The following is a 21,888-nucleotide window of genomic DNA, read 5'->3' on the forward strand; positions in this document are numbered from 1 at the left end:
CAGCGATTTGAAGCGAGTTTCAGCTTTTATATCAGAGAAGTTGCCTATTAATCAAGGCGTTCAATCTGAACTTGAGAACGTGTACGGTTTAACTTGAACGTCGTAGCAACAGATGGCGGTCTGTACTGTCTGTGTGCTACCATAACCTCTTTCGAACTGTGTTTTGCGCGGGCAAGTCGTACGCAGGGTATTTATTATCATCGGTTGCGTACGGCAACATTCCACAACACAAATGAAATGCTCCGTGTCCATGTTGACCGTCGAAGTTAATGTCAAGAAATACGTAAGGAATCATCTTAACCCTCTCCCCATATCCTGACAGTAAGAAAAAAACCCACCTCAGTACATGTTTCCAAACAGTTCACATTCCTGCCACTACCGGCGTTACCGTACATATCAGTATGTACTCTTCAGAATGAACGCCGTAATTTCTATGCAATTTCTCTGACACATAGGTAATACACCTCTGCGGAAGTGTAGGAAGATTGAATTCTCTAGGCTCATCGACTAGCCATATGACGGCATACAGCGAGCCATGACACACTTTGAACTGAACACCCAGTATTGGTACTGGAACCCGGACTCATTTCACAGGCATTATCACCTCCATTTCATTTTGAGTAGACGCTAAACAATGCTTAACTTGAAGTTGGGCGGTCTGAAGCGTTCTACCCCCGCCTAACTTCAAGATAAACCTAGAATGTGACCTCTGCCATTGGTTAAACAGCATTTATAGGCTACTTCTCTCTTCCTCCTCCAGCGGCAATGTTTACTTCTCCTGTGTGACGTTGAAATTGGAGGACTTCCCAATCTCGAGACTTGTCACCCTGGATTTTCTTCTTGAACTTATCCATACACACTTTTCTAATGTTTCGTCCTTAATAGGACTCTCATTGAATACCTTGCACAACGTTTACACGCATCAATTTCTCTTAGTAAATTTTATTTATTTTTTTTTTTCCTTCGATATGAACTCCATGTTCTCATTTCTCACTTTATTCTGTGCAACACAAAAATTAAGTCGCCTAGTTACTCTTCTAATGGAATGCCATTTTGTTGTTCCGAATTCAAATAAAGAACCATTAGTTTTTAAACAAAACTGTAAAACTTTTATTTTACGTGCATAATTCCCGGATGAATTGACCCGTACTTTATAAACAAAATCCGCTCAGTAGTTAAAGGGGAAATCGTGGTAGCCACGGATATAGACAGACAGCATAGGCCTACACAAAACAATAATTTCATGCTAGGGATGCTGTAGGTCTAGAAATTACTTTCAGTAGGACCGACTTCAAAAGAAAAGCCGTCTTTCACACTTTCTTTTCAGATTAAGAACTTCAATTAAGTATGAAACCTATATAGATGTTAATTTGCATAAGCACATTTTATCAACAGTAATCTCACTAGACGTTTTGATTTATCTAGAGAAGATCAAAACTGGAGTGGGATTTAATTGAATATTACACGATTAGAAGAAAATATATAAAGATTAGAAGTAACGAAGTACTCCAATACAATAAAATATTAATTGACTTACGAAAATACAACTGTCTTCAAATGTATTATTGTACCTTCTCAACATCACAAATATTACGCTAGATGCATGCTAGATGGCAGTAGTGAGCAATGCCTTCTCGTCGGGAAGTTCTCGATCTATTATACACGATGGCAATGTTACTAGTCAAGAAGGTTTTGTTGATTCAGTTTCATTTTTATTAAAATGCAACATTCCACTTCAATTACCCGAATCCCAGTAATCAACGTCACTTGACAGATGATTTTCAATAAATCTTAATATTAAACAATCTCTGATACGTGACTATCCATAATATCATTTATAACACAAGCTATAACATAACCTAACTAATATACACAAGTGTTAGAAAAGTTTTAATTAACGACGATGACATAAAAAATAAACATGAATAATTTTAAAAGGAATAATTATTGAATGTACAATTTTCAAATTTGAATGTGGTTGGTGGTTCAATTGATGTTATATTGGACGTGTGCGTAATAGAAGTGGAACTCTTTGATTTAGGCCTACATGGTGTATTCAACTTATTCAGGATTTCCGAATGAATAATTTTAAAAGGAATAATTATTGAATGTACAATTTTCAAATTTGAATGTGGTTGGTGGTTCAATTGATGTTATATTGGAGGTGTGCGTAATAGAAGTGGAACTCGTTGATTTAGGCCTACATGGTGTATTCAACTTATTCAGGATTTCCGAATGGTGCTCTTCATTTATTTGTAAATCGGATTTCAGAAGATGCATAGGTATGATCAGTGATTTTTATTAATTCTTGTTCTTGAATGCCAATGCGAGTTATATTTGAAACTGCTGTGCATCGACTGGAGTGGTTTGTAATTATATATACAGCGCAGACAGTCCAGACCAGCGCAGTTTCAAATGTTGGCAAACAAAGAAACAAATGCTAGGGACGCGATAAAATTGTGCGATAAGCAGCCATGATTGGTTGAAATACGTCCTTTCGTACCGTTTTATTGGTCAAAAGTAGTATGACGTAATAAGAGTGTAATAGTCACATATAAATTACAAACATTAAAAAGGATGGTATACAGAAACGGTGGTCTGTGAGGATCTGTGTGTGGTCCTGACTATTTATCTTCTAAAACATTCTAAAATTAATTTATTCATCAAGGCATTTATCACATATTTTGTTTATTTCCTTTCTTGCTTCCCTCCTTATATATATTTATCCAATTCTTCGCTTTCACTTTCATTCCTTCCATTATTGGCGATTCTTCCCAATATCTTTTTTCTTTAACTCTTCTTTCCCTTTTTTCTCGTTCTTTCCATTTTCTCTTCTCTCTACCTTACGATTCATCTTTCTCTCTTTGTTTCACTCGTTTCTTCTCTATCTCTTCTTCTCGTTTTCCTCTTTCACACTCTCTTTCTTTCTATCTTTATTTCTCTTTATTCTTGACCATGCCGAAATGTAGTAATTATACACCTGGTAGCAGCCCTTTAATGGACCTCATTAAAGTACACCTATTGATTAAAGTTCAGGTGTTCCACCAATCAGAAAACACCATTGCAGCAATATGAAAGCGCAAGTATCGATTATTCTCGGATATGCAATCGAAAGACAACTAGCGAAACGTCACGGAGGCTGGAAATCCAATACTGTCGCAGAAGGTTATGTTTTGTTATTATAATAATTAGCGTTAATTGTAAATACTATTCAAATGAGTTCAATTTGTCATCTCGTTTTTCAATGTCTAAATCAATTTCAAGGTTATATCAATATTAATGTTTATTTTACTCTCTGGATTATATCAAGGTCAATGACATCTGTTTCTCGGAAAAAATCAGTACTTTCGCGTCTGCGCACATCTCACAATTTACGAGATATTGCACAAGGTCAGTTCCGCTTCCCAGTCAGATAAGAATAACATGAATACTTATGAATAATTTCAAGTTAGAAATATGGTCGAGCATAAAAAGTCGTATGAAACTTGCCTATAATGGTAATTAAGACGCTTGTATGAAAATTATGAAACTCGCTTGCGCTCGTTTCATAAACTTACTCGCGTCTTAATTACTACCATTATAGGCTCGTTGCATAATGTACTATTATTATTTTCGTTTCTCACGTTCTTTCACTCTTTGTTTCCCTGGTACTATTCTATTTTTTTCTCTCTCTGCTTCTCTCCTTTCCCTCTTCCTATCTTACTCTCTTTTTTTCTCTTCTTATTTCTGTTTGTTTTTTTCGTTGTTTAGTTATTTCCTTTTCTATCTTTATTTTTCACATCTCTCCTGTATTTCGACTTTTACTTTAAATTTTATGTATAATTCCTCCGTCTCTTCCCCTTCGTTTCCCTCAGTTCCCATTTCTGTATTTCCATCTTCTACATCCCCTTCTGTCTTGTTACTTCCTTTAGTTCCCTCCTCACAACGAGCCGTTATGTTTGCGTGTTAACTGTAGCGACGCGGATTAAGAATGTGAGAATGGAGAACTGCCTCTGTGGGTAAGAAGTTGACTTTTGTGGGTGGAAAACTTTGAGTGCCCTCTGGGTATTTGATTTTAGCCTATTGGAAAGAACTCTTTGGTTGTATATCTCTCTGAGTAGATTTCGCTCATGCTAGGGGAGCTTGGAGATGAGGGTGAAATCCTTTGAGATGAAAATCTCATGATACAGTTGCTAGACATGGGACGGACCCTGTGTCTTACGTAAGTCATCTTGTGAATCTGCTACGGTCACAAGAAGAGCGTGATTATGCCGGGAAGACGTGGTCAAAGTGAAAAAGGACCTCTATGATAAGGGATTTTGGTAGAGGGAGAGAGATTGGGTTGTTGAAGATTTGTCTTCTCCAAGACCAACTTTGATATAAGATGAGGGACTTGGGCCCACAAGTCCTCCAGTGAGCTCATTACGACGGCTGCACGGTCCGGTGGCTGCAGGCGCCGACACAAGGCATGCAGGCCGCTAATCCTGGCCACGGATCTTCCTCAGCTACTACCTCTGCTAATCTCTCCAATAGACCTACTGAAGAGCGCCTCTTTGAAGCGGTAACTTGCTCCCCTTCACAATAAGCTCAGGACCGCACATTGCTATAATAAAATATCTGAAAACACAGACGAAGTTACTGGAGATTTCAGCACATATTTTACAGCATACATCATCATGGCTTTTATTAAGACACTAAGGCCCAATTGTATAAAACTCCCTGACTGAAGATCAACTTTGATTGAAGATCGGAAACTGAACCGAGTTCAGACACTTCTTCTATTGTATAAAACTTCTCTGCGATCAAATTACCTTGTTTCAAATGCAATCTAAGGTCATGGGAAAAGGATTTGGCAACATCGCATAAGCAGGTGAAGTATGTGATGCGTGGATCATGTTGTACAGGTTTGTTCAGTGTTGCCAATCTAGCGACTTTAACTCTTTTTCAACGACAATTTCTTTTAACTTTTATATTGCTTAAATAGGGATTTAGCGACCTTTTTAGCACCTCATAGTGACAAAATTTAATATTTCTTTGTTGATAATGAGAAATCTAGCAAGTTTCCAACTACTTTTTGGCGACTTTCCATACACTCTTTTGGAGACACTGGTTTGTTTTATGCATTGTAAATAATAACGGACAATAAGAAGAAGGTTGACTGTTCTCCAAATTGTTATCATGTTATGGTGTTTGATACTGCTAAACATAATAAAGCTTTATGAAACGACTCGTTTAGTCATACAGATAATTCAAAATTTATGAATGTACCTATCATATCCATTAATAATTAATGGTTGTTATAAACATAATATAATTATAGGTTATGTTATTTGATCTGCTGAACACGATAGAGCCTTATAAAATATAAGAATGTTTGTGTATTAAGGCAAGAAATTGAAATATATAAATGTGTCTACCATATCTATTAATATTAATAATAATGGTTATTCTTTTTGCACAATCTGCCACTCGTATATTTCAAACAGAAAAGAAATAACTGAACTTGGATCATCTAACTTAATCGTAGAAATTTCTTCAGTCAAATTTGACTTTAGTTGAAGACAAATTAATCTCAGATTAAACTTTATACAACACAAAATTCCAAGTTCAGCTAGAAAGAGGATCAATTTAACCTCTGATCTAAGATTAAATTGTTTATACAATCGGCCCTGAATGTTCTTGCAGTTCAATTCTATTTTTTTCCCCTCAGAATTACTTTATGTTGTGATTGTCAACATATCTATTAGGAACAGAAAATCATATTTCATTACTGGGGATCCCATTTTACGATGAATAAAAATATTAAATTTCGGTGTAAAACTTTTGTTCATTTCGACGTTTTCACAAAAAAACAAATTCAGTCATATTTGACATTTAAAAAATGCAAATGTTTGACTACCATCGTGCAAAATACATTACTATGTAATCCTATGAAGACTAGATGTCTGTTTCATGAAGGCAGTCTTAAGGTCCTTGGTATATTTTAACAGTAGACCGCCACCGGCTTGCCTCAGTCGGTTAAGGCTCTTGCCTGCTGGCCTGACGTTCCACTATGGCGCGGGTTCGATCCCCGCTTGGGCTGATTACAGGTTTGGGTTTTTTCCAAGGTTTTCCCCAACCATAAGGTGAATGCCAGGTAATCTATGGCGAATTCTCGGCCTTATCTCGCCGAATACCATCTCGCTATCACCAATCGCATCGACGCTAAATAACCTAGTAGTTGGTACAGCGTCTTTAAATAACCAACTAAAAACAGTAGACCATTTAAAGTTTTCTATTGACATTTCTATGTGTAGACAAATTTATGTAACAGTCTCCCTTGCTGTGTGACTAGTATAAGCTCGAAACTTAACTAGCCGAAATGCATATTGTCAACTTTAGAATCGTTCAACGTTTTCTCTGAATTTTTCTATTTTAAAGGTACAGAATGACAGAAATTTCAAACTTTTACGGGTAATGTCATGGAATGATATTTATTTATTTATTTATGTATTTATTTACTTATTTACTTATTTATTTATCTATTTATCTATCTATTTATTTATTTATTTATTTATTTATTTATTTATTTATTTATTTAACCTGGTAGAGATAAGACCATCAGGCCTTCTCTTCCCCTTTACCAGGGGATTATAACTACAATATTAAGAATACATTTACAATTATAATTACAATTAATATTAAATTTACAAATATAATAAAAATCAAAGTACTAAAAGATTAACACATTAATAAGGACTAGACAGTTTATTGTAGAAGTTAAGAAGAAAGGATTTGTTATTAATTAAGTAAAAATTAAACCTACTCTACGCAGTAAGAAAATGCTTGATAAGTTTGTTTTTGAACACTGGTAAATTCAGTCTCTGATGTCACTGGGTAGGGTATCCACAAGCGCAATAGCGAGATTGTGTATGATTAAGACGATGATGTTTTATGTGTTGATATGGCTAGTATACGGCTATTTTGCGTGCGTGTAAATATATTATATGATGACAGGTAACTGAAATGGGAGGCAAGGTGGGTAGGTGTAGAGGTGTGAAGGACTTAGAAAAGGAGAACAAGGGAATGAAAATTTCTACGTTCGTTAAGCCGTAGACATTTTAGAGTTTGGAAGGATGGGGTAATGTGGTCAGCGCGACGGACATCGCAGACGAAGATCTATTTCTAAAACAATTTCATATTCTATAAACAATTATTTCCGAAGTCCACTACTCCGAAGTCGTATCTGACTGCGAAACTAGCGGTCCTGGGATCGTATCCTGGTTGGAACAAGTTGTCCAGTGGTGGTTTCTTTCGGAGGTTTTCGCTCAACTTATTAAGAGCAAATGCTGTGTAATCTCAGGCCGGAACCTGGGCTCAATTAGTCGCCACTATTACTTTCATCCATCCTTCCTACTTCCATACATATGACATCCTGTCATACGGGATTCAGGGACGAACAGAATCCGAATTAATGGTTGCTCCAACTTCAGAACAGAATTTTTCTTCAGCTACACGCCAATATGCACAACAATTTCATACTTAGTGTGGAATATCTGTTAAGCTTCTATACACATTTTCTGGAATCTGTAGGGTGTCAGTCACAAAACAAGTCTTTTGCGCAACTGATGGCATAACTGGCTGGTCCAATGGGTGGGTAGGGCGCGAAAGGGATGGCGTGGGAGACTGTTTGCTCCCATTGAGTGCTCAGGGCATGAAAGGAATTACGTGGAAGAGAAACGCTTTGTGAACTCTCGCCTGATCGCTAGCTACCTTGGCGAAGTGAAGGGAGCAGACTCCGCCCTTTCCCGAGATATGTCACGCTTAAGTTTACTCTACAGAAGCAACGAACAGAGTATAGATACAAAATGTAATTTTAATTATTTGATTTCTCTGTTACAGGTCAGACTATGAAGAACTTCTTGTGGTGTTCGTCAGCCTGACGAAAGAAGTTTATAACCAAGGTAAGGTAAGCACTGTGCTTAATTAATTTTAATATTAGTTATCCTCCTTAACTCTCCTGCTACCAAGATTTTTTAAAACTTACTACTACCTAGGGGGGGGGGTAATACAAGTACCCCATCAAAATCATATTCCAATCTTTGTTAAGCATTTTGAATATTTAACAATGTATATATTGTTGACTGTGGACCTCAGAAAATGTGAAAATGTAAAATAATTTTCCTCTTTTTAAAAATACAGCGTGCTTCAAAAGTCCTATTCCATTTTGTTGAAAACGCAACCAAAATTAATGAATTTCAAATATGTTATGGTGACACTATGAGAAAGCATATCAGTAAAGTTAAACTTGCATCCCTTCCATTTCGAGGCAAACTCCACAATGCTATATAGTGTCGACATTGGTGGGAAACAAATTTACAAACAATGAAAGTCACAGTATTATAAAATAAATTTGAAATCATTGCAGTTAATTGTTGAAATTTGAATATTTAATTACCATAATACAAACATGAACATCTCAAGATATTTATTTTAATAAAATAAAATCGTTAAAAAAATCGTTAACAATTGTTCTGGAAATGTATAAATGAAAATATACGTTTAAGAAAATGTGTTTAGTTTTTGTTTAAATTCAGTTATTCGAACACCATCTATACTACAATGAACATCTCGAAAAATAGCTCTACTAAAAATTATTTCAAACAATCACTTTTGGAGTAACCACAACACACAGAAATAAAAATAAAAAATGTAAACAGAAGTCATGGTTCTCATGATAATTTAGCCTAAATAATATTGTGAACAATTATATAAATAACAGAAAATAAAATAATTTGGAGGCATACAAACTCAGAAATGTAGAAAATTAGGCTACAAATTGGATTACATATTCCGGAATTTTCATGACACAGACTACCAAGGGGGGGGGGGTAAAATATCACCCCACTTGAATAATGCGGATTACTTCGTAAAGGAGATGAATTATTTATTTCTAAACGTTAGTAGACACATAACGGACAAATAGAAAGAATTTCAAATATACGTGCGAGTTGGATAGTAACGGGCATCGGGTAATATTCGACAGTGAGTTTCTTTCATCTACCACTAGATGATAGTACCTGAATGACGTGGTTACGTTTCTGCGATGTCGCATACAGACACGTAAACATGTTATTCAGGTACTACCATCTGGTGGTAGATGAAAGAAACGCACTGTCCGATATTACCCGATGTCCGATACTACCCAACTCTCCCCTAAATATATATAACAATGAAAGTAATATTGCAAAAAGCATCAGTGAGATAATCCTATTACCCCTGTTTGTAGCAGGAAGGTTAATTTCTATAATTTGTTGAGATTATAAGCCGATGTTGAGGATTCCATACGTTTCTGGCAATGTCTCTAGCTAATAACGTTCAAACAGCGCAATTTCCCTTTGTGAAGAAAATTAATTCTATTTATAACCATGGAGGCAATGTAGCAGGAACACAAAACTCCCACTTTTTGAGTAAATCGATATTAAAATCAGTAGGGATGTAGAACCAACGTGCTGGCTGTCTTTGCTCATAAGGAAAATGACTTAGTTAAGCCTATGAAATAATATAGCCTTCAGTAGCTGAATGATAAGCCAGTGCCTTAGCTCTAATTTTCAAGTCTTATACTCTATGTATGTTTAGTATATCTGTACGTGTTTAATTGAAATACACTGATAGGGCAATGAAGCTAAAAGACCAGTGTATCTGGGAATGACTGCAAATATCAAATCGGTGTATGTTCAATACCAGGCAGTCACTTACAGCAGCTAATTCCCTTTTGTGTGGTCTGACTACTTAACTCAATGCAGCACATTTCCTCAGCATCCAAATCTACCGCAAGGCCTTTACTTCGTCCTAGCTGTGTTCTCAGTTATTGCCCTTTGAACTCTCTGCTTCGATGCTATTCTTGTTCCAGCTGTGTTTGAAGTCACTGTGTGTTATTTCTCAGCTATAGATCTTAATTATGTTTTGTTGTAATTTGAATTTCCTCTTTTACTACTTTTGTGGAAGTTGAGATTCAAATAATATTCATTCATAGTTTTCTGCCCAAGGTAGGCCTTGCAAACCCAGCATTCTCAAATTTTCACATTTTCTATCGTCCTGTTCTCCGCATACTATCCACATATTTCAGACTGTAATATCATTACAATTCTTCAAATCTAATGAAATAACTGATATCAAAATTTTTAATTCCGTATTAGTTAAATAAGATGATTGAATATTTCTCAATAAATTCGAACTGGGTACGACTGCCCATAAAGTCTCTGAGATATTAGGAGTAACTTGAAGTTAATGGCCGATTATACAGCGTGTTTCCGAGGTGGTGTTACGAACTTTCAGGGATGATGGCGAAGGACACATGTATCAATTTGATATAAGGAACCCTGGTCCTTAAATGACCGAGTCGAAAGTTACAAGCAAAAATAATTCTGTGGATATTAAGTAATTTTATTGCTCTGTACCTTATTTATGTGTATTTATCTCTACATCTTCCACATACTGTATTCATCTGACATTTTTTACGTTGTATACTTACAGTATTCCATTCAGTGCGCTGTCTGAGGGTTGGGGACAGGAAACTACACTAAAGCAATGCAGATAGCGTAATGTGTAACGGACATGGTCGGTCCTGATATGCACGTCTGTAGGCAGCAGTGTATGTGTACAAGTTGCAGTGTCCAGTCGATCAGGCCTAGTGAAATGGAGGAGTACACGAGAGCGGAATAAGCAGACCTGATTTTCGAATACGGATGAGTCAATGGGAACAGTAGACAAGCTCACAGACTGTATCTGGCCGAGTACCCACGTAGGAGACATCCGGCCCATACCATTTTTCCACGACTATTCCAAAAGTTAAGCGAAGGAGTAGTAGTAGGGTTTAAGAAGGGCGCGTCAGCTACTATGGCTATTTGCGCCCTTACCTAAATTCTTAATATAACAAAGACATAAATAATATAATAATCAGAGTGCTAAAAGAACTAAAAAGCGTTGTCACGATAAAACGAGGCACTAAGCGAAGGAGGGCACGTGGTGCCAAATTACAATTCCATTTCCACACAAATATGTTTGCTTATAACTTTCGACTCAGTCATTTCCGGACCATGGTTCCTTATCTCAAATTGATACTGTGCCCTTCGCCATCATTTCTGAAAGTTTGTAACATCACCTCGGAAACATCCTGTATATTAACAGACTTGATTTTTAAATATTTCCGTTTCGTTTTATATAACAGTCTACTGGGCTTTATATTTCAGTGTAGCCACCACATTAAGAGGGAACGGATTAAAAAATGTGGTCCTATGCAAATTCTCATCACTTCCAAAGTTTTAGAGATACATGCTTCAAATTTGATGTGTTTACTAAAAACAGTTTATTTTATTATTCCTATTTTTTTTCTTAATTTTTAACGAAGGAAATATTTTATATCAGTGGAAATAATGTAAAAATTATTTACATTTCCACTCAAATGTTCGAAAAACTAGTTTATAACATGTTGCTTTTCCACTGCTTAATATTTTTCTTTGATAAGTAAACTGATCTACAGTTGATGGTTATAGGGATCCGATAAGGTGACAAAGAATGTGACGAGGATAGATTTCATGTCGAGAGTGAGAAGCAGGTTATAGGCTATAAGGGGGAATGCATTTTCCACAGCTGTATTTAACTTACAAATGATTTTATAGGTTTTGGTTGTTGTTTTTGGTTATATTCTATTTTAAAAAAGTAAATTAATTCTGCACACATCGGATTTATAAAATAAAATAAAACCAACAGCCCCTTCAATAAGGGTGACCACAAGAATCCAGAAAACAAATGCATACGAGTATATACAAGTTTACTATGAAAATACATACAATAAATTTCAAAAGAAAATAAAAGTGAATGATATTACTTGAAATAGAAATGAAATTGCAAAATTTGAATTGAGTCCTTTAGAATTTCTCTAAGGAATTTCTCAACATTGTAAAATGTGAATCCCTTTGATTTTAAAAGTTTATAGGTGTATTTGGAGATGGTACCACGAATTCCAAAAAGAAGTCCGTGTACTGACCAACGATTAGCCATAATGTTATAGCTACTGCATGCTAAAATAAGAAATGCAAGGTTCATAGATGATTATCTTTTCATTATCAGTAAGTTTTGGTTGTTTTCTCCTATTAATAAAAAAAGTTACATGTATTTTACAACAACAAAACCATACCATATCTTATTATTATATTTAGAAACCAACGTTATATTCATTACTGTCTAAAATAACTGTGTAAAAAGCTCATTGCTGAGAAAAATGAATTCAACCAGTTGAAAATGTAAGTAACTGAAACGGCCAACTAAAGACAGAAACTTGTGCTATATATGGGCGCATCGGCCTGGGCTGGCCTTCTGTGCCCGAGGTTGCTGGTTCGATCCCGGCCCACGTCAATGGCATTTAAGTGTGATTAAATGCGAAAGGCTCATGTTAGTAGATTTACCGACATGTAAAAGAACTCCTGCGGGACAAAATTTCGACACACAGGCGACGCTGATATAACTTCGACAATTGTGAGCGTCGTTAAACAAAACATTATCATCTATATGAGCGCAGCGTTCAGCCATTTAAATTTTAAGAGCACTTAGATATACAATATAATCAAAATATTTTGGGACCGTAACTTGTTTTATTTGCGTTTGTCCTCCCTTAAGAGAATAATGATAACAGTGTGTTGTTCTCTATTCTCTCGCAGTTATGATAACCGTTGGATAAGAAGTTCGTGGGTTAAAATGTGGCCTAGGGCGATGGATCTTAACAGCGTGAAAATATATAGCATGACGTCCTTTGAGCTCTAAGGGAAACAAAGCTGTGGGATGCCATGTAGTAGATATACAGCAATTAAAATAACCCTGCACCCGATAGAGGTCTCGAAGCAAATCTGGCCATTTCTTGCCCAGGTCAAATTCCGACGCTGCAGTTGAAAGAGTCATTAATACTCTTCGCTTGTGACGAAGTACGTGATCTTGAGGAAGTAGCTTTTCCTGTTGCATGCGTCAGTAGTCAACGGTCTCTTTCATCACATCGTCCGTACCGAGCGTCTGTCTGCACGGATGTTAGGGCCGAGCTGTAGGGAGCATGATTCACCTTGACGACAAACTGTGTCAAGCAGCTGCCGTGCCTTTAGACATTCTTTCTTTCATTCAGCTGTCAAAGACAATTTCTCGCACTTTCTTCACTCATATCTTTCACGGATATTACATACATTGCATTTCGAAATACCGAATCGTATATTGCCTGGCGGGAAGAACATTTCAAACAAGATTAACAGGACGTAGTCTACCGTGTAAGTAACCGCAATAATTAATGAAAATGGGGGCTCCGGTTTATCGTTGAAATGAAAATAAATTACTAAGAATGTTGAACTTAGATACTGCCACCCGAACTGTTTATGTACTATATTTTGAACAGCAAGCACTTCTGTGTACACATTTTCTGTTTCTTTCTTTCTTTCTTTCTTTCTTTCTTTCTTTCTTTCTTTCTTTCTTTCTTTCTTTCTTTCTTTCTTTCTTTCTTTCTTTCTTTCTTTCTTTCTTTCCGTATATCTTTTCCCAGTGGCGTATACTGGTTTAAGGGTCTGGGCTACCACTGACCCTATTATTACACAAAATATATTTTTAAAACCCTATAATAAAATTCCTTACCTATTTATATGTGAATTCCAGACGTCTTGATTGGGACGAAAATACTTTGATGACTACGTCATTGAAATTACAGTTGGGCCGCTTGCGAAGTTTCTGTAGAAATGACTTTTCAATTGACATCAGTGCCAAGCCGGATAAACGTTCTTGTGTATGAGTTGATCTACAGTAGGATTTTATTCTCTTCAACGCAGAAAATGTTCTTTCTACCGATGCTGACGTAGCTGGTATTGTCACAATTAATGTTGCCAATTTAAGGACTTCAGGAATAACTTGGTTCAGCTGGTTTTCATATTACTTACTTACTTACTTACAAATGGCTTTTAAGGAACCCGAAGGTTCATTGCCGCCCTCACATAAGCCCGCCAGCGGTCCCTATCCTGTGCAAGATTAATCCAGTCTCTATCATCATACCCCACCTCCCTCAAATCCATTTTAATATTATCCTCCCATCTACGTCTCGGCCTCCCTAAAGGTCTTTTTCCCTCCGGTCTCCCAACTAACACTCTATATGCATTTCTGGATTCGCCCATACGTGCTACATGCCCTGCCCATCTCAAACGTCTGGATTTAATTTTCCTAATTATGTCAGGTGAAGAATACAATGCGTGCAGTTCTGTGTTGTGGAACTTTCTCCATTCTCCTGTAACTTCATCCCGCTTAGCCCCAAATATTTTCCTTGGCACCTTATTCTCAAACACCCTGAACCTATGTTCCTCTCTCAAAGTGAGAGTCCAAGTTTCACAACCATACAGAAGAACCGGTAATATAACTGTTTTATAAATTCTAACTTTCAGATTTTTGGACAGCAGACTGGATGATAAGAGCTTCTCAACCGAATAATAACACGCATTTCCCATATTTATTCTGCGTTTAATTTCCTCCCGAGTATCATTTATATTTGTTACTGTTGCTCCAAGATATTTGAATTTTTCCACCTCTTCCAAGGATAAATCTCCAATTTTTATATTTCCATTTCGTACAATATTCTGGTCACGAGACATAATCATATACTTTGTCTTTTCGGGATTTACTTCCAAACCGATCGCTCTACTTGCTTCAAGTAAAATTTCCGTGTTTTCCCTAATCGTTTGTGTATTTTCTCCTAACATATTCACGTCATCCGCATAGACAAGAAGCTGATGTAACCCGTTCAATTCCAAACCCTGTCTGTTATCCTGAACTTTCCTAATGGCATATTCTAGAGCGAAGTTAAAAAGTAAAGGTGATAGTGCATCTCCCTGCTTTAGCCCGCAGTGAATTGGAAAAGCATCAGATAGAAACTGACCTATACGGACTCTGCTGTATGTTTCACTGAGACACATTTTAATTAATCGAACTAGTTTCTTGGGAATAACAAATTCAATAAGAATGTCATATAATACTTCCCTCTTAACCGAGTCATAAGCCTTTTTGAAATCTATGAATAACTGATGTACTGTACCCTTATACTCCCATTTTTTCTCCATTATCTGTCGAATACAAAAAATCTGATCAATAGTCGATCTATTACGCCGAAAACCGCACTGATGATCCCCAATAATTTCATCTACGTACGGAGTTAATCTTCTCAAAAGAATATTGGACAAAATTTTGTACGACGTCAACAAAAGTGATATTCCTCGAACGTTACCACAGTTGGTTTTGTCCCCCTTTTTAAAAATAGGTACAATTATGGACTCCTTCCATTGTTCTGGTACAATTTCCTTTTCCCAAATAGCAAGTACAAGTTTATAAATTTCGCTATATAATGCACTCCCACCCTCTTGTATTAATTCTGCTGGAATTTGATCGATACCTGGAGACTTGTACTTTTTCAGATTTTCTATCGCAATTTCGACTTCTGAAAGCGTGGGTTCGGGTATAAATGGCTCAGCAGTTTGTATTTCAATTCCGTCCCGATCATTTCTATTTGGCATATGTACATTTAGTAGTTGCTCAAAATAGTTTTTCCATCTGTTTAGGATTGATGGAGAGTCTGCAAGCAAGTCACCATTCTCATCCTTGATCACGTTTACCCTTTGCTGAGATCCGTTCTTAAATTCCTTTATACCCTTATATAAATCTCGAATGTTTTTATTCTTACTATTTGTTTCTACCTCATTCAGTTTTTCCTTCAAGTAACCTCTCTTTTTATTCCTAAGTGTGCGACTTGCTTCCCGTCTTTCATTGAAATAATTATCTCTCTTCTCCTCAACTGGATCCTGTAAGAATTTCAATTTTGCCTGTTTCCTTCTTTCTACTACCATGCAACAATCTTCATCAAACCACGGTTTCTTTTTCTTAGTTTCATAATAACCTATGCTCTGCTCAGCTGCAATTTTGATACTATCTCTGATATTTTTCCACACGCTATTAACATCTAATTCTTTCTCAACTTCGTCGGAACTTTCTAAAGTGGCAAACCTATTCGAAATTTCGACCTGATAATTTTGCTTAGCTTCCTCGTCCTTTAATTTCAAAATATTGAATTTAGTAATATTAACTTGTTTCTCTACTCGCTTGGCTACTGATAATCTTTCTCTTAATTCTCCAATCACCAAATAATGGTCAGAATTACAGTCTGCACCCCTGAAAGTTCGAATATCTACTATACTAGTATGTCTCCGTTTATCTATCAAGATGTGATCTATTTGGTTGTGTGTCAATCCATCTGGAGAAGTCCAAGTATATTTATGTATATCCTTATGGGGGAATGTTGTACTTTTGACAATTAAATTTTTCGATGTGGCAAAGTTGACTAATCTAACTCCATTGTCACTACTAATTGCGTGTAGGCTCTCTTTTCCAATAGTTGGTCTTAAAATATCCTCCCGTCCTACTTTAGCATATATGGCAGATAATATTTCATGGATAGGTTTGTTCGAAAAATCAAAGACTTCTGCTGAATATATTACACTTAATTCATTTTTCAAACGTACTTGATCAAAGTGACTGTTATAGGACTGAAATAATTTGTTTAGTGCCTCATTCGGGAAGTTTTCTCTATAAGCACAAAATTTTTGAGAATCTAGAAGGTACGTGAACTGAAGCTTTCCATAATCAGAAAATCTGTCAGTAATTTCAATGTGCATACGATCTAGTGTGCTGTAGTACAGCTGCCTGTATTTCAATTCATCATCTCCTTTTCTTCGCTTTAATGGTGGTTCCATTGTATTGTCTGAAGAATTTTCATTTTCCATATTACTCCATATGGACGGAAACCCACTACGTCTGAACTCGGTAATAGTATGTTTTAACTTTGATACCTCTTGCAAGCAGTATGCTATGTCTAGACTTTTTGTCTGAAGAATATTGTAGAGCACATCTGTATGTGCGAACACTCTAGCATAGACTTCAAGAAGAAATATATTCTGAAACTGTGTGAAAAAATACAAAATCCTTTAGCCTGCACAATTACATCATCATCCCAGTTTTCTTCAGAGTCATTACAAATGATATTTTCAAAGAAAGCAGTCAGTTGTTCTCTGTATTCCTTTACTGTATTTACAATCCGAGATGTAAAATTCCATCTAGTTGGTGCTACTTTTGGGAGTTTCTTTTTCATAAATTCCTTGAGTTTTTCTGATCTTTTAGGAGATGATGAGAAAAATGCAGCTAAACCCGACAGTGTTTTGAAAAAAAATGCGGCATTCTGGAATGGATAAAGTAGTTTGTTGCAAAACTAAATTGAGAACATGGCTGTAACAATGGACAAATAGTGCTTGAGGATACTTTTCTTGAACTTTTGTTTTTAAGCCATTAATATTTCCCGCCATAACTGAAGCACCATAGTATGTCTGTGCAATTAACTTATTGCCGACATTGTATTCTGCTATAACACCTTCCACATGCTGAAACCAAGCAGCAGCAGTTTTGCCCGAACTGACATTTGTGAATCCTATAAACCGTTCTTGAACATTGGCAGTACTGTCGACGTATCTTAAAACAATGGACAATTGACTCTGATTAGAGCAGTCACTTGTTTCATCAACAACAATGGCCACAAAAGGTGCTTCTTCTATTTCAGATTTTATGTTCTTTATCATAACCCCACTTATAGCAAATATTAAGTCATTCTGAATTGCGGGAGAAGTACCACGGAATACTGTTGAACTCTCAAGATGATTGGCCAGTAAATGGTCAAATTCACTTAAGGAACTTAAATATTCAATATAATTTCCTCTATTGTCTGATTCCACACTCTCATTATGACCCCGAAAAGCCAATTCTTGTTTTCCTAGAAAGCAGACAGCGTTAATAAGACGCAGTAAAATCTCCCGATTTTTTTTCACAAGAGCATTGTGTTGGTTGATGTGTAGAACTTTTTGCTTATCTAGCCGTAAATCAATTCTTGTCTTCCCAAAGTTTGCAAAGTTCATGCTACTATAAATATGAGCTTTTGATTTGTCGTGTTTTAGGACTGCCGTTCGAAGGGAGTTCATATTAGAAAACCCCTCTTTTGACCACACATTAGTTTCGCGGCTAAATAACAAACATGGCCAGCAAAATAGTTTAGACAGTTTAGAACTACCACACAACCAATTCCACTTACCATATGATGTTGAAGTGAAATGGCGTGTGTACTCACGCTGTTTTTCTTTTACGTCCATGGACAAATTTAACTCAGGAGTTGGTCTTTCCATTTTCACAATTTCAACTTTCTCGTTGTATGTACGACGGTTAAAAGGCACTTCTAATAAACCTTCTATTACACAGTCATTTTCAACACAAACCTCTCCAGAAACTTGTTCTGCCATATTTTTCACAATATCACTTAATTGGGAAATTAAAAACTTAATAATTCACAATTAATATAACTCTTAGACACTCGAACAAATCACAAATTTAAAATACTGCACAGCAAGAACACAATCACATTAATGAGCTAGCGTACTAAGCATATTGTTGCTTCACGCCTTCCAAGAAACCGATCACGAGAGCGGCAACTCACCCTCCTACAGTGCACGATGGAAACAGGAGGGAGTGGGGGACGGGCAGTTGTGCGACGTGAGCGGAACGGTCACAGACTACCCTTCGCGGCAGCGGTTTCTCCAGTGATGCCGCCTTGACAACTTGTTTCTTTTCGAGAGCAGAGAGCGCATATAAATGTAACAATTACTTTAATTTTAATTACTGTGGTAAAACTAATACGGTAATACAAAATTATTACATTATGTTATATTATAAACTTTTTCTTTTGTAATTTCCTTGGGCTACCGCCGGTAGCCCCGGTAGTCCGCAAAATACGCCCCTGTCTTTTCCTCTTTCCTTCTATCTTATTTTTTTCTTTGCCTTTTTTTTTTTTTTTGCTCTCATTAAACACTGCATCGCTACGGTAGCCATAATCTCAGCGCCTTTAATCTTCACAACTTCTCTGGAATCCATTGCATTCTTGCTACAGGGCTTTTCGATTGGTGGTAAAATCCATGTTCTGGGAATAATAAGTTAATTAAGTAGTAAAATATCGCTGCAATCGAAAAGTATTGGGAATAAATTTGAATAAGGAAAGAAAAATTCTTTCCCAGGCAGGATTCGAACCACGAACGTCTTAGTTACCAGTCTATCGTGCTCTGGAGTGAACAAGGTTCTGAAATCAGCTACAAGAGTCGGTCCGGTTTTTTTTTGCCACTACTGTACGTATTAAACAACGGGTAGAAAAATACACCCTTATAATATGCTCAGAATGAACTCGCCCGTATCTATTGTTGGAGCTGGTGAACGAATTACGGTCATTACGGGACTACCCATGTAGGAACAGTTGATAAACGGAAAATCGTGGAGGAAGATTTGGATGGGCATGTTGAAGTTCGAAAAGAAGTATCAGATATATGTAACGAAGCGATCAGAGAATTATCCGAGGAGGTAGAAATTTTGAAGAAGTTTTACAAGGAGAACGGCTTCCACAATCGATAGAAGTAATATTCCATCGATTTGTGTAATGGATAACGTGAACTGCACAATAAATTTAAACATGATGTAGATGTAGTTTGCTAACTTCATGACCCATTCGCACAAAAACTACTGCATGCAACTTAATAAAACTTTTGCAGGTCACTTATACATGCTTTATGAACATAGTCCTCTACTTTTATTGAACTATATATACTGGAAGTTAGGATAGACTTTTTTCAGTTGTGTATTTCTTTTTTTACATTTTATCTTAAATTTTTATGCATTTAACTTCAGATGTGTAAGCTATCTCTGCCATCTTACAGGTATAAATAAGAAGGATATTATAAATGAGCTTGAAAATTTTGATTTGCATGGAGTAGGTTTTGAGAAAATGGGTCATGAAGTTAGCGAATTTAACATTAGTGGGATAGGTCATTCATACAGCGTTTCGTGAAGTAGGTCCTAAGTACTCCTTTTATACATGAGCTCATCTCCATTGATAACATGGGCTCGCTCCCGCCCAGGTATAAACATTCTCCTTCCCATTTTATGCAGACTTAAGACTGCCACATGGGCTCGCTCCCGTATAAATATTTTCCTTCCCATTTTATGCGTGGAACGCTTCGCTGTTATTTGTAGTACGGAAGGAGCTTTCTGAGAACTGTGCCCACAATTATGGAGGGAAAGTAATGTTTTCATCTATATCATTTTATAGTATGTAGTCACAGAAAGCTTCAACTCGTTTGTCATTTGGTATTGTGGTACAAAAATCTTCAGCAAAACTGCCATCTATTACTTCGAGTTCCAACAGTGGCAAACCAAAAATGATCTTGAGAAAAATACTAATTTCGCTGTAATTTTCTTTGTATGTATTGCTTAAATACAATATTGATTAATTTTCTTCCACCAACTCTGAGCTAAATGAAATCGACATCCATTAACATTGACGTTAGACCAAACACTAGACACACCAATATGAATAGCTTGTTCGAAATCACAAAAAACATATGTTGGTGAAAACGTTTGTCCGTATTTCAAACACTCATTCACCGTATGTTTAATTCGGCATACGTTTTATCAGAGTGGCGTCATATGTCAGTGTAGACACGTCAGCTTTCATCAACTCTCTGTGTAAAATTTTTATAGGCCACTCACATGGATCATCGATGGATTTTGTTTTCACATAGTTACTTAACTTCTGTCTGTTCAGTACATTTTCACTGATTTTGTCACGGTTATGTTGTGGAAAACTGTCTATCACTTCCTTTTTTTCCACTTACCTTTACGAAACACATTTATCATTACAACAAGTCCATATTTCAGTTTCATCTGCAAGACTTTTAGAAAACAGAATTTGAAAGCTGAAATCACTAACAAATTTCTTCCACGTTGAATGAACATAACACTATCACGATAGGGTTAATTTTTCTGTTGTACTACAAGCTCACTGACGAGTGGCTCAACAAGGTCCACGACCTTCGAGGGGAAGGGGGTTGGAGCGAGCTCATAAACAGTGTAGAACTCCTCAGGAAGGTAAACAACTTCCGCGAGGGAGCGACTTCAGTTATCTTTCTTTTCTTACCACTTCTGGAGCGACTTCGTTAGCAGCCCTTCATAATCCCCTTTTGTTTCTTGTTTGCTTAGTCAACTGTCTAAAGACAGGTCTGAACCTCAGAAGTGTTATCAACAAGGTACCAATTATGAGGCATCTAGACCAGGAGATAAAGAGGTAGGGTGGCCAGTTTCTTTCCCCTCCATAGCATACATCGCCCATTAGCTACATATTACACTAATCAAACTTCAGTTCAAGACAAACAATTGTTCTTCCTCTGACACATACCGTCAAGTGAGATGTACTGCCTGATAATAGATGTAGAGTACACATCAGCCAGAACTTCAATCAGAGGCAAGTACTCCCCTTACTGTCATGTAATAAAAGCATCTTAATTTATTTCTGATCTGGAATTAAAACAATAAAATTTCAGTCGTAATAATTTTGTTTTGGAAAAGACTTGCATGAATGGTCTTGTCAATATTAAGTTTACCAAAATAGTGATCAATTTGTCTCGTAAAATACTGAGCTACAGCTAGGAAATAAACCATAATTATGTGATATTAGATAAGTTTTGAGGGTTAAATAGCCTTTGAAGTTAAAACATGGGCATAATAAAGATATAGCTATTGTAGATTAGAACTTTTCCTTCATTTCTGTGTGGTGTGTCATCTCTGAAATAGATTGCTGTTATCTCCCGCTATGTAAAGCGCCAGCGAAACTGCATAATAAAGCTTGATGCTTTGAGCATATTGACATTGTTTGTTGACAGTTCAGATGCATGATACGCAAGACTCTTGTTCAAATATTTCTGCCATTTGTAGTCCCACGAACCGTGT

General features: G+C 36.5%; 1 protein-coding gene across 2 annotated transcripts in view; it reads left to right on the forward strand.

Annotated features, from left to right (window-relative positions):
• Cirl (Calcium-independent receptor for alpha-latrotoxin) overlaps positions 1-21,888 on the forward strand; it is a 1,849,656-nt gene that overhangs the window by 474,833 nt on the left and 1,352,935 nt on the right. For both annotated transcript variants that reach the window (XM_069837575.1, XM_069837572.1), the window contains exon 3: positions 7,861-7,922. The gene's annotated coding sequence lies outside the window, so the exon portion shown is untranslated. The remainder of the gene's footprint in view (positions 1-7,860; positions 7,923-21,888) is intronic.

Source organism: Periplaneta americana, chromosome 10 (assembly GCF_040183065.1).
Source record: "Periplaneta americana isolate PAMFEO1 chromosome 10, P.americana_PAMFEO1_priV1, whole genome shotgun sequence".
NCBI classification, from domain to species: Eukaryota; Metazoa; Arthropoda; class Insecta; order Blattodea; family Blattidae; genus Periplaneta; species Periplaneta americana.